This window comes from Delphinus delphis, chromosome 16, assembly GCF_949987515.2.
Source record: "Delphinus delphis chromosome 16, mDelDel1.2, whole genome shotgun sequence".
Lineage (NCBI taxonomy): Eukaryota > Metazoa > Chordata > Mammalia > Artiodactyla > Delphinidae > Delphinus > Delphinus delphis.
This window is the reverse complement of record NC_082698.1, coordinates 62,187,844-62,199,252: the sequence shown is the minus strand read 5'-3', so window position 1 is coordinate 62,199,252 and position 11,409 is coordinate 62,187,844. Positions and strand designations below refer to the sequence as shown.

General features: G+C 44.4%; 1 protein-coding gene across 1 annotated transcript in view; it reads left to right on the top strand.

Moving 5' to 3' along the window:
* Positions 1-268: 268 nt before the first annotated feature.
* MACROH2A2 (macroH2A.2 histone) overlaps positions 269-11,409 on the top strand; it is a 53,338-nt gene continuing 42,197 nt past the window's right edge. Inside the window, exon 1 of the mRNA XM_060034875.1 lies at positions 269-574. The gene's annotated coding sequence lies outside the window, so the exon portion shown is untranslated. The remainder of the gene's footprint in view (positions 575-11,409) is intronic.

Sequence of the window (11,409 nt, the reverse complement as noted above, 5' to 3'; positions counted from 1 at the left end):
TATTTAGGGACACGAGACCATCGAAGGTGGCATTTTTTCCCTTTCACCTTCTAAGGCTCTCCCTAGAACTGCCGGATGAACGCCCACGCCGCCTTCTTCCACCAAAGGTGGATCCTGCTAACAGGAGACTCTGGATCGTGACCATAGCGCCTCTGTCCCCAGCTCTGGGGAAAGCCTCATCGTAGCAAGTGGCCCTCAGCGCACCCAGCAGATCCGCCAGCGACGCGGAGGCCGCGCGGTTTCATCATTAATGCTCCTGAAGGACAATAGCTCATCAAGCCCCACCGAAAGCCCAGGACCCGTCGCGGAGCCTGGGCTGGCGGGGGATGAGGCTGAGCGACTCCTCCTAGAGGTGGTTATGTGGAGAAGGAGCAATCCCTTCTCCCTCCTCCTCCTCCCCCCGCTACTATCCGCGGCCCGGAGAACTGCCGCTTGCCGCCATTGACACGCACAGATAGAACCCAAAGAAAGGCAAAGAGTCCTGCCCGGCACCGGCGCCGCGCGGGCCGAACCTGCGCCCTGGGAGCGGCGCGCGGAGGGCACCGGGCGCCCGGAGCAGGCGGCACAGCACCAGGTGAGCCCGCCATGGCGGTGGCATTATTGTTCAGGGGGCTTCGGGGTCTGGAAACAAAACGCGCCTCGGGGGCAGTGCAGGGGCTGGAGAGAACCCCTGCCCCTCCTCACCGCCCAGCCCCTGCGGGCGCTCCCCAGAGAGCCGACCCTCCCCGCAAAAAAAAAAAAAAAGAAAGAAAAGAAAGAAAGAAAGACAAATTAATAAATCAAGCTGCCCAACTTGCCTCCTCAAGAAATAAAGGGCGGGGGGGGCGTTTGCTAAAGAAGCGGTAAAATTCCTGTGGCCGGCGAGGAGCCGGGGATTATCTTGGGCGTTGAGGGAGGGAGGAGGGATGCGGGGTCTAGCCGCGAGCCCCGGGCGAGGCTGTCCCGAGGGAGCGAAGGGCTCCTGGAGATGCGGCGTTGGGGGCGCAGAGGGGGAGAAGGGAGGCGCCCGGCCGCCGAGGGGGACTGGTCCGGGGAGGTGGTCTGCGCAGGGGCCGAGAGAGCCCGGGCAAGGCCGCTCTGGGGGCCTCAGAGGGTGCCCAGGTCGGGTGCCGGCTGCTCCGGGCTGACAATGGAAGGGGCGCGGAGGCGCCGGTAGGAGGGAAGGGACCGGGGTCCGGGGGTGGGCCGCGCCGGAGAAGGTCAGGCCGGGGACGCGGGCGGCAGAGGCGTGGGTCGGGGACTGCTGCGCGGTGAGCGGGGCGCCGCGGGTGGCTGTGAGTCCCCGGCCGGCGCGGAGGAGGGTTCGGGGCCGGGCACTCCCCTCTGGTTCCCTTTCCGGGGCGCCCGGTGCCAACGCGCGCAGAGCTTTCCCGGGGAAATGGCGGCCCCTCCGCCGCTCGTTTGGGCAGTCCCGGGTTCCCGCTTTGCGCGGGAAAGAATAGTAATAATAATCGAAGGGGGAGGAATAAAAGTAAAGAGGCTGCGACGCAGGAAAAGGCTGCGCCGGCCGCCAGATGCGGGGCGAATCGCGTGCGGGGCGCAGCGGACGGGGACCAGGCATGCTTCCCCGGGCGCCTAGCCCGCTCTCCGGGAGCACCCTAGTTCCAGCCTCGCCCGCCTCCTTAATCGCGCCCACGGGGGTCTTTCCCCGCCATTCCTCCTGGGGGCGCCCTCTGCTCCTGCCCCCTTTGTTCCACACAACAGTGGCACTGAGACCCCAAAGGGCCAAACGCGCTGCCTCCTCCAGTAGTTTCCAGACGCTGATTGTTCCTGGCCAAAAATGGGCCACAGCGGGCTTGATTTAGGCCCGGTCACTGCTGGGTTTATTGGCAACGGAGGGAGAAGGGATGAAAGGGGCGAAAAGAGATGAGCCGAGAAACCAAACCGCGGGTTCGTATCTGGTTAAGGGAGTGCAGCGGGGACCACAGCCCCGAGGCCCTGATGGTAAAGTAAGGGCAGTTTGGGTTTTCCAACAGTGCCAATGAACTGAGGTGTATCGGTCCAGCCTCAGGGGGCCATTCCCCAATCGGGCCAGCAAGGCAAATGGTTTCCTCACTTCTCATTTGTTTGTGTCGAAATGCGATCATACCCTCACTGGGCTGCGCAGTTGCTATTGAAACGGTTCAGTAGGTGAGAGAAAAAGAAACATTATTAAGAGCGAACATGTGTCTTCCTTTATGTTTCTTATTTAGGAGCAGTTCTTTTGTGAAACACAAACCAAGCTACACGTAATTCTCAATTCTTATTTAGCTGAAAGTTATCTCTTACCCCTTTGGAAAACTCTTATTTTCAAATAAATGTTCAGAGCGCCAAGATCTGGAACGACGCTCGTGCATTTTTAGAATTGCTTTAGCCCAAGATTATCATATAAATAAATATAGGCCTGGGTCTCTTGAATCACGTAATTCACACCTTTAAAACCCCTATTTCCTGTATCCAAATTTCCTTATGCCCAGTTCTTCACTCCAGTTTCTCCTACCCGGTCACAGTTCCTCCTCACCTGGATCCATTTATTGCCATGCTTTAGACATTATTAATGGTTTCCTCTATTTCAAAACTCCATAAAAGAATTTACCTTCTTAGATCCAGAATGTTCCAAAGATTGTGACCCTTCTCCTTCACCATTCCATCTTCTGTCTAGTTCCCAGGGATTCTGAGGCGCCTTTGGTCTGCTGTTTCCCAGTGGGTGGGACACGCTGCTAGCTATTGTCTGAGATAACCAGGTCTGTTTTCACTACCCCCTGCCAGCAAGGCAGGAGAGAATCCTGTCTTAGGCAACTCTAAATGAAAGATATCTGTAACTTGTTCAGCGTGAGGAATGTGCAAAAGAATCAACCAACTTTCTTAGCATGTTTTTCATTCTCAAAGTTAGATGCTGTCTTGGTAAATGCTTCTGAAAAGTGTGTACTGCCCAGAGATGAACGAAAAACGTATAGTTAGAGATCATTCAACAGGTGTTTATGGAGCACCGATTTTTAAACCCCTCTGGATGGTGGAAGAAATGCAAATATGAGGAGATCATGGGCCCTGCTCTCAGAGAGCTTACACCCCCAAACCTAGGAAATAAAATATATAGGAAGGTAAAAGAAGGGGAAAAGTGATTAAGATTGGCAAGCTAGTGGGAAAACGGGTTCTTTTATATACTGCTGACAGGTGTGTAAATTAATATAGCCAACTTGGAGGGCAGTTTGGCACTGTTAAAATTAATAATGTGCACATTCTGTGTGACCCAGCAATTCCATTTCTTGATATGTACCCTAGAGAAGCAGGCAGGCGTGTACACAGATTATGTGATTCCCTTCCATGGCAGAGTTTTGGTAATTCTGACATTGTAAACAACCCTAATGGCCATCAATAGAGAATGGCTAAATAAACTCTGGTACATCTTCTGGAAAATTAGGAAGCAGTTAAAAAGAATGAAGTCTATATATTACTAAGACAGAAAAGTCACCGAGATGCATTATTAATGAAAAAAGCAAATTACCGAACAATATATATTGAATGGTACCATTTTTGTAAAAACAAAACTATGAATTTCTATAAGTAAAAATGGATAGGAGAGGTGTAGAACAAGACACCCGCTAAAAGAAACAAGAATTAGATGCATCGTGGAGGACTTTAATTATATTAATCATACCCATCCATAACCGTTGTTATAATATTTGAAATTTTACAACTTGGATTAATTTATATGTTGCTTGGATAACTAAACACAATTACTTTACAAGTGATTGATAATGTGTAATAAAAGCCATAATTAAAATGCTATGACAGTTTTTAAAGGAAGAAGAGAATTCTAAGCTGGATGGGAAGGCTTGGGCGAGGCTTCACAGGGAATGTAGCCGGATTTGGAGGGAAAGGGGAAGAGGAGACAAGGCAGGCAGAAGGAAGCCTGATGCAGACACCGGGCTCTAGCTAGCACCTCCTCTTTGCTCAGCACGGTGATGTGCGTTCCCTCGAGTCCTGGCCTGCCCTGCCCAGGTTCAGGCTGGGGAGTGAACTAAATGAACGGGTCACAATTGCTTTCATCACTATGATTCTATGAATATCTTAAGTTAGGTTTAGAAGGAAAAAATGAGGACATGAGTTCTAACAATGGTATCGGATGGTGGCATTTTAAAAAAGAATGTAGTGGAAACATGAGGACGGGGGATTGGTTTTCCCCTAGATGCACAATGGTATGCATATTGGGAATTAGGTTGGGGGAAAAAGTGTTTGAGAAGATAATTCATTCCCCCCCCCCAAATACTACAGAAGGAACTCCAAAGTACTTTCAAAACAAATATTTAAGGTTGGTTTCACTTATTCATTTACTCATTTAGGGAATATTTTTTGAATGTCAAATGTGTACATAATACTATGCTAGGTGCCAGTGGGGATGAAACATACAACAAAGTATAAGAGAAAACAGCCCCAGACCCGGGTTCCAGAAGTGGGGGTGAGGGGACTGGGTCTGGTCTCACCCAGTCCCCATGTAGCCATGGACAAGTCGTTCAATGATCACAACCCCTCACTTTTATTGTGGCTAAAATTGGGCAGGAGTGGTCTAAATGGCTGATCACTCAGGTCCTTTTCAGTCTTAGATTTTGTGAAATCCTGTGGGTCTAACATTGCGATAATTGTGGGTTCCCAGGCAGACGGAAGGTGGGGAATATGGGATTAGAACAAGAGGGGCCCAAAATGCCCAGCCTTGGGAAAAACAAAAGTATTTGCTGTAGAGTATGTGGCTCTTAGCGTTTTCCCAGGACTATTTCTTTTCCACCCCTTTACATTGCCTCCTAAGACCAATGAGAGAAGCAGAAAGACAACACTGAGTTTTAAGCCTCATGTTATACACAAATCCAGCACTATAGTATTATAATAGTCACTTTTGAATTAAAATGTTAGCCTGCATTCTGTGAAAATAGTCTCTAAAACTTTCTTTTGTGGAAATAAGTCCTAGTAGCTAATGTTTACTAAATGCCTTACTGCTTGCTAGGTACTGTTCCAAACCCTTCAAAGGTATCAACGCTTATCATTCTTACGACAGCCCTATAGGTAGGCATGGTTGTTATACCCATCTTACAGAAGCGAAGAGACAGGTTAAAATGTGCCCAAGGTCACCACACAACTGGTGGGTGGTAGATTTAGGACTCCCGCCCAGGCAGCCTCACTCCACGGCCCCACATCCTCATGTGCATGTGGCGGCACAGGAGGTGCTGGCGTTCCAGTGGTCCTCAGATTATGTTCATTTTAACATTAGTGTGTGCAGATTTTCTTTTTAAACTCCTGTCTGCATCACTATTTTACCAATGTCAATAAAAGATAAAGAGCATCAGATTGAGCCACATCACACTGTACTTTAAACTGTCTTGTCACAAAGTATTAAATAAGATAAATTTGGTGGTTTCTCTGAAGCTTTTATTGTTCATTTATCCATCTCACCATCCATCATACTTTGCCCAATTTATTTTGACTGGCATTGCCAATTTGGACTTGGAATGGAATAAGTCATTCAAGTCAAAATTCCCATGCTTTGACAGAACATGTGTGGAAACAGGCGTACGACCACCAGCCTCGTACAGGGACGTTTATTTCAGCTGATTCTGTGATGCCACAAGAATAAGCTACAGTGACCGTACTGTTTAGGTCAGAATTGCAATACACGGTCTGACCAAAGGTTTGGAGATCGCTTCTGGATATGAGAGGTAGTCCTGATGATATAGTTTCGATGCCTAAATGTGGGTTATTTCCATGACAACAGGACAAAAATATAATAAAATGAAGTCAAACTTTTCCAGGAAATCCCAGGCCCTGTGTTCACTGGCCTGGCAGCAGTAATGGTTCATACACAGAACTGCGTAACTTGTATTTTTGCTGCCTTCACTGCTCAATAAAACCATTACAGTAAATAGTGGTGGTAGACTATGAAAAGGTAAATTCCAATAGCTCATACCATACACAACATAAACTTTTAGATCAGACAATAATTCACTGGGTTCCCCACCAGAGTGCTAAACTTCCAAATTGACCAGTTTTCCAGAATTTCAATGAGGTGGTCATCATTGCCCCCTTGCTTCTAAACTGGATTTTCACCTCTGCTGTTCTTTAGTAAACAATGTCGATCATTGTCTTGGGGTGGAGAAGAGGTAGGCCATAAACAAAGTAAAGCAGTTTTTCAGGCCCACTTTTTCTTTTCTGTTGTTATCATGGGTGATGAAATAGTGACTTTGAAGGAAAGATCACCGGCATGTCATTTAATTCTACCTGATTGTTCCATCTCTATGAACGAAGTAACAGATGGAGGGTCGGGGCTCAGAAGGAGTGACATTTTGAGCATCTTCCTAGAGTAGCAGCAACTTTTAGGTCAGAAGGGACCTCAGAGGTCAGCTGGTGCTATGGTTCTCCAGTGGAGCGCCACAGGGCCCAGAGGCCCAAAGCAGGAAAGGGTGGGGACCAAGCCATCAAGCTTCCCAGGCCTTCCCCACTCCAACCAGCATAACTCCCCCTCCTTCTGTGTGTTATACATATTAGAGCTTCTGAAAGGCTTTGTTTGAGCAAAAGGAAGGTTCTGAAAAGTCAGCTGATTTGCCTAAGGGCCGCAGCTGGTCGATGCAGAACTGTATCCCCCCCTCCTCCGTCCACTGTACCTTCCATTCTCCCACCATGATGCACCCTACAGAGGCTGGCCGTCGCCCTTACCTGGTGCAGGTGATACAACATGCACCTTCACAGCTCTGACCAGGGAGCAACATTGCCTGTCACCGGCACAGAACACTGCAACTCAAGCAACGGGCCCCCAGCCGCTGTTCCCCGCAGTGCAGCCACTGTTCCCCGCAGTGCAGCCACTGCCTTAGCACTGACAGTAAGGAAAACAGGGTGGGGAGGGGCAGGCAGCGGGAGGGATGGAGGAAGAGCGGTTCCGGGGCAGCTGCCTCTGCTCAGCACACAGTCTGCTCTAGCTTTGAGAGCCCACAACTGGCCCAGCAGTCATGGATGTCTCTGGGAGCCCCTGGTGGGTCAGGCAGCACCAGGGGCTGCAGCCCGCCCACCGACTGGTACTGGTCCACTCGCCCACTGCCAAAGGGAGCTGCCACATCCCCTCACTCTCCCTGAGCAGCTCATCTTGGTTCAAAGCTAGTCCCCTGCTCAGGGCAGCAAGATAGATCACTGTAAAACAATACACCTCACTATTAAGTTGAAACTATTAGATTTTAAGGAAACAGGATAGCTTGTCCACTGTTGCGATTTGTTAATTCTCAAAAGAGCAAAAAGACGAAAGCCGGCTGGACCCAGTGAACAGTTTTGTTTTTATTATGTTTTCTGTGAATAAATAGATTGAGGAAGGCAAACCGGTTCATTTTCTTCTGGGGTGCGTTGCTAACTCAGAATCAAAGAGAGCTCAAAGTATTTTTATTCATTCATTTATATTCATTTCTCATCCAACTAGTACCATAGGTGGCCAAATATATTTATATTAGAAAATAACATAAGGCTAAACAAAGGAGCAAAAACAAAAACAAAGCAAAACAAAACTTAGCTCTGGTTCAACAAAGACAAAACGTCTTAAAAAGTCAGCATGTACTGCAGTAGCAGCAGATATCCTAAATCTACTCCACGTCTGCTGCATCCCGCGCTCTGCTCCCCACGCCTTCTAGAGTGCCCCAGATGGCCACATATCCTCTGACTCTGAATTATAAAGAATGTGCCGGCAGTTGAGTTTCCCGCCAGATTATTCCAGGACAGGAATTGAAATGCTTTTTTAAAAGGGAATGATTTGTAATCCAATAGTATAATTTAAATAAATTGAGTTAACGCTTGGTTCTAATGTTCATGGTTGGTTAACTTGATTAATTTGATCCGAGTGTCATTTCAATGAAATTGCATTTGATACAGCTCTTACGTTATAAATTGTTAATGTGCTTTAACATATACGACAATAAGATTATTGACTCTTCTCATTCACTTAAAGGTGGCCATGGAAGAAAATGATTTGGAAAATATTACTTGTGCAATAATGATTTGCCCTTGGAGTTCATAAATAGAAGTGTAATAGAGCAAGTGATTTAGCTGGGACTACTGAAAATGGTTTTCACAGCTACAGAATAATACTAATAAACTTCTATTATTTTAATACAGTATTAAGGGTAACACACCAAAATATGTTAGAATTTTATCAGGTATGAGGCTAAGAGACTTTTTTCATACCCTTTAAAAATATATTTCTAAAAAAATAAATATATATATATATTTCTACATATAGTTAATATAAATTATATTGAATTCCCTTATGTCCTACCTAGTTTTTTTTTTTTTTTTTTTTTTGTTTTTTTTTGTGTCCTACCTAGTTTTATTTCATCTCATTTTATTCTCCCAAAGGATAGTTTTGAACTGACAAAGTAAAGATGCTTCATTGCAGAACTATTTTGTTTTTTCATAAATATTTACAATATAAAATATTCTGAAGCATAATACTACAGATTAGGGAAGTATCATGGGAACTAAAAATGAATAAATTGAATAAATTTCAGCAATTTTAAAACGAATCCATTGGGGGTGACACTATGAATTTCATGTTTATGAACCTTACAGAAAACGTTTAAAGTTTTTTTAATTCATTTCCATCATTAAAAAGCTATAAGACCTCTTAGTTTTAGATTTAAAATAATGTATATACGAAAGCATTTTGATTTACATACTTCTGAAGGGAATGATCTCAAAAGAGTATATGTATACATATAGCTGATTCTCTTTGTTGTACAGCAGGAACTAACACAACTATGTAAAGCAATTATACTCCAGTTAAAAAATAAATAAAATAAGCTGTTTTGAAATTCTAGATCCTTTGTCACGGTGGTTCATCAGCCCAACCAAACTTCACCTGTGATACACTGGCCTATAATTAAATCTCAAGTGTTGACTGCTCTCTCTTTCTAAAAGACACTTTGCAAAAGCTTGGCAGCAGAAAAACTGGTCATTTAAATCAGGATTGCTGGCGGCTACTAATGGACCATCTTGCCAGTTGGCTACTCTGCCTTGTTCCTCTTCAGTTTGCATATAATAAAAACTTCAAGAAGTTGTTTGAGGCATAAAAAATAGTTTACTCTTTATCAGCTGTTTATGCTTGAGTAAGAACTTATTTAAATTAAAGGAAGATAGTGGTCTAAAGAAACCAGATTATTTTGTCTTTTCATGAAGGCAATCAGTGTATTAAGTTTGCTGTTTCTCACCAGGAGCACTTCATTGAATGCTTAGGATGTTGCCTTTCTTTCTTCTTCTCCCATCTGGGATTACAGTGTAGTTTTAAATATTGTTTATAGGAATCCCATATGCTATAATTATGCAAATACAGACACACTGAGGGTCTGATTTTATTAGTGAGTCTTATACGGTCTCTTGATATGAAATTTTATATTTCTCAATTATCTCAGGACCAGTTAGTTTCCAGTGACTCACCTGGTGATGAAAGTAATCTAAATTTTTCAGTATGACATTCTTACTCAATTACAAAACACCTGAACTTTTACTAGTGTACTTTACTAGGCTAATTCCCAAATGATGTTTTTTAAGATGTTAAATTAAAGTCACACTTTTGGTTTCCAGTTCTAAATGACGGACTCTGAGCACATGAGCTTTCCTTCTCTAGAGCCCACAGAAATAATGGTAAAAACTTAAAAAGAAAATAAACACTTCACAACAAAGGGGCAGGGGCTGGTGATGGTCATCAGCAAATGGGAGATTTTAGCAAATTTCATCAAATTTCTTTCTATGACTGAAAGTACATAGGAACATGTGGATGGCATCACAGGAAGAGCCACAGCTAAGAATAAAAGCAGGAGGGAGCTGCCCTGAAGGTGGGCAGGATGAAAAATGGGGAGTCATTGAAGGTCTGTCTCCACAACAGCCAGGTGAATTGGCCTCTCTCCCTCCCCTACTCCTAGTAGAGCTTCTGCAAATCTAGCATTTATCCTCCAAACTAATTATCTGAGGTTTCTTCTCTAAAGAAATTGAACAACTACAGGGCAGGTCCAGAATTTGGAGGATGGGTATGGCTCTACCAAGTAAAATTCCCTCATTCTGGCATTTGAGGGCTCTCAGTTCCTAACCAGGGACCCTAAGGTGATGCCTGCTAATTGGCATGCCCTGCACATGTACCCAGAGGTCCGAAACAGGAACCATGCCTACCAAACAGTATCTGAGGAAAGATTTTCTATCCCATCTGCCTGTAATAAGCAACCTTGTCTTTCATTCTTAAATATGAACGTATGACCAAAGATCACCAGACATGTAAGAAAAGCCAACATGAAAAAGATGAAAATAAATAAATAGGACAACTGACTGGATAAAATAATTTAGAGAAAGAAGATGATGTAAACACATCCCAACTAGTTTCAGAGAGATTGGAAGACATGGTGCATTCATAAAAGAACAGGATGGTATGAAAAAAAAAACATCAGAGAACAAGAACGTTCGGAAATTAACAATATGATTACCAAAATAAAAATTAAAAAGACTGAGAAACGGAAGGAAAAGATTAAGGGACTTGTAACTTCCCTGGCAGTCCAGTGGTTGAGACTTCGCCTTCCAATGCAGGGGGTGCAGGTTCGATCCCTGGTCAGGGAGCTAAAATCCCACATGCCTTGCGCCAAAAAAATCAAAACATTAAAAAAACAAACAAACCCAGAAGCAATATTGTAACAGATGCAATAAAGACTTTAAAAATGGTCCATATCAAAAAAATCCTTAAAAAAAAGGGTTAAGAGACTGGGGGGAGCAATCTAGGAGGTCCAAGACCTGGTTTACAGGCATCCCACTAAGAGACAAGTAAAGGGAGAAGTGGGAAAAATAAAGAGATGGGAAGAAATAATCAAATACATGACAGGAAAAAAATTCCAGGAGTTATGAATAGTCTTCAAATTGAACAGGCTTATCATCAAGTGCTGACACCTAGATACATCCTTGTGAAATTTTAGAACATACAGAGAAAACTTTAAAGCTTGGGGGATGGGGGCTACCAAACTTCTCTGTAACACCGGATGCCAAAAATGATGGATCAATGGCTTCAAAACGTTGAAGCAAAATGATTTTGATGCTAGCAATTTTGATGCTAGAAACTCTACCAAATAATAATCCAAAGATCATTCAATAAAGACAATTCCATTTGTGTAAGAAAACAAAATTTACTTCTCAGTACTGTCTCTGAAGATACCTGAGGCAGATAAAAGGAAAACAAGGGAGAAAGCCAAGAACGAAGAAGCCAAGGCATCAGGGATGAGCTGGGAAAGATGACCACTGGGTAAAAGAACGATTCCAAACTGGAGCCCAGCTCAGAGGGCTTCAGGAACAAAGTCTCTGGGAAAAAAGTGCCCCCTGCAAAGAGCAGTGTGACTGAGAAGCTGGGTGACTTTTAGAATATGGTAAAGGCACATT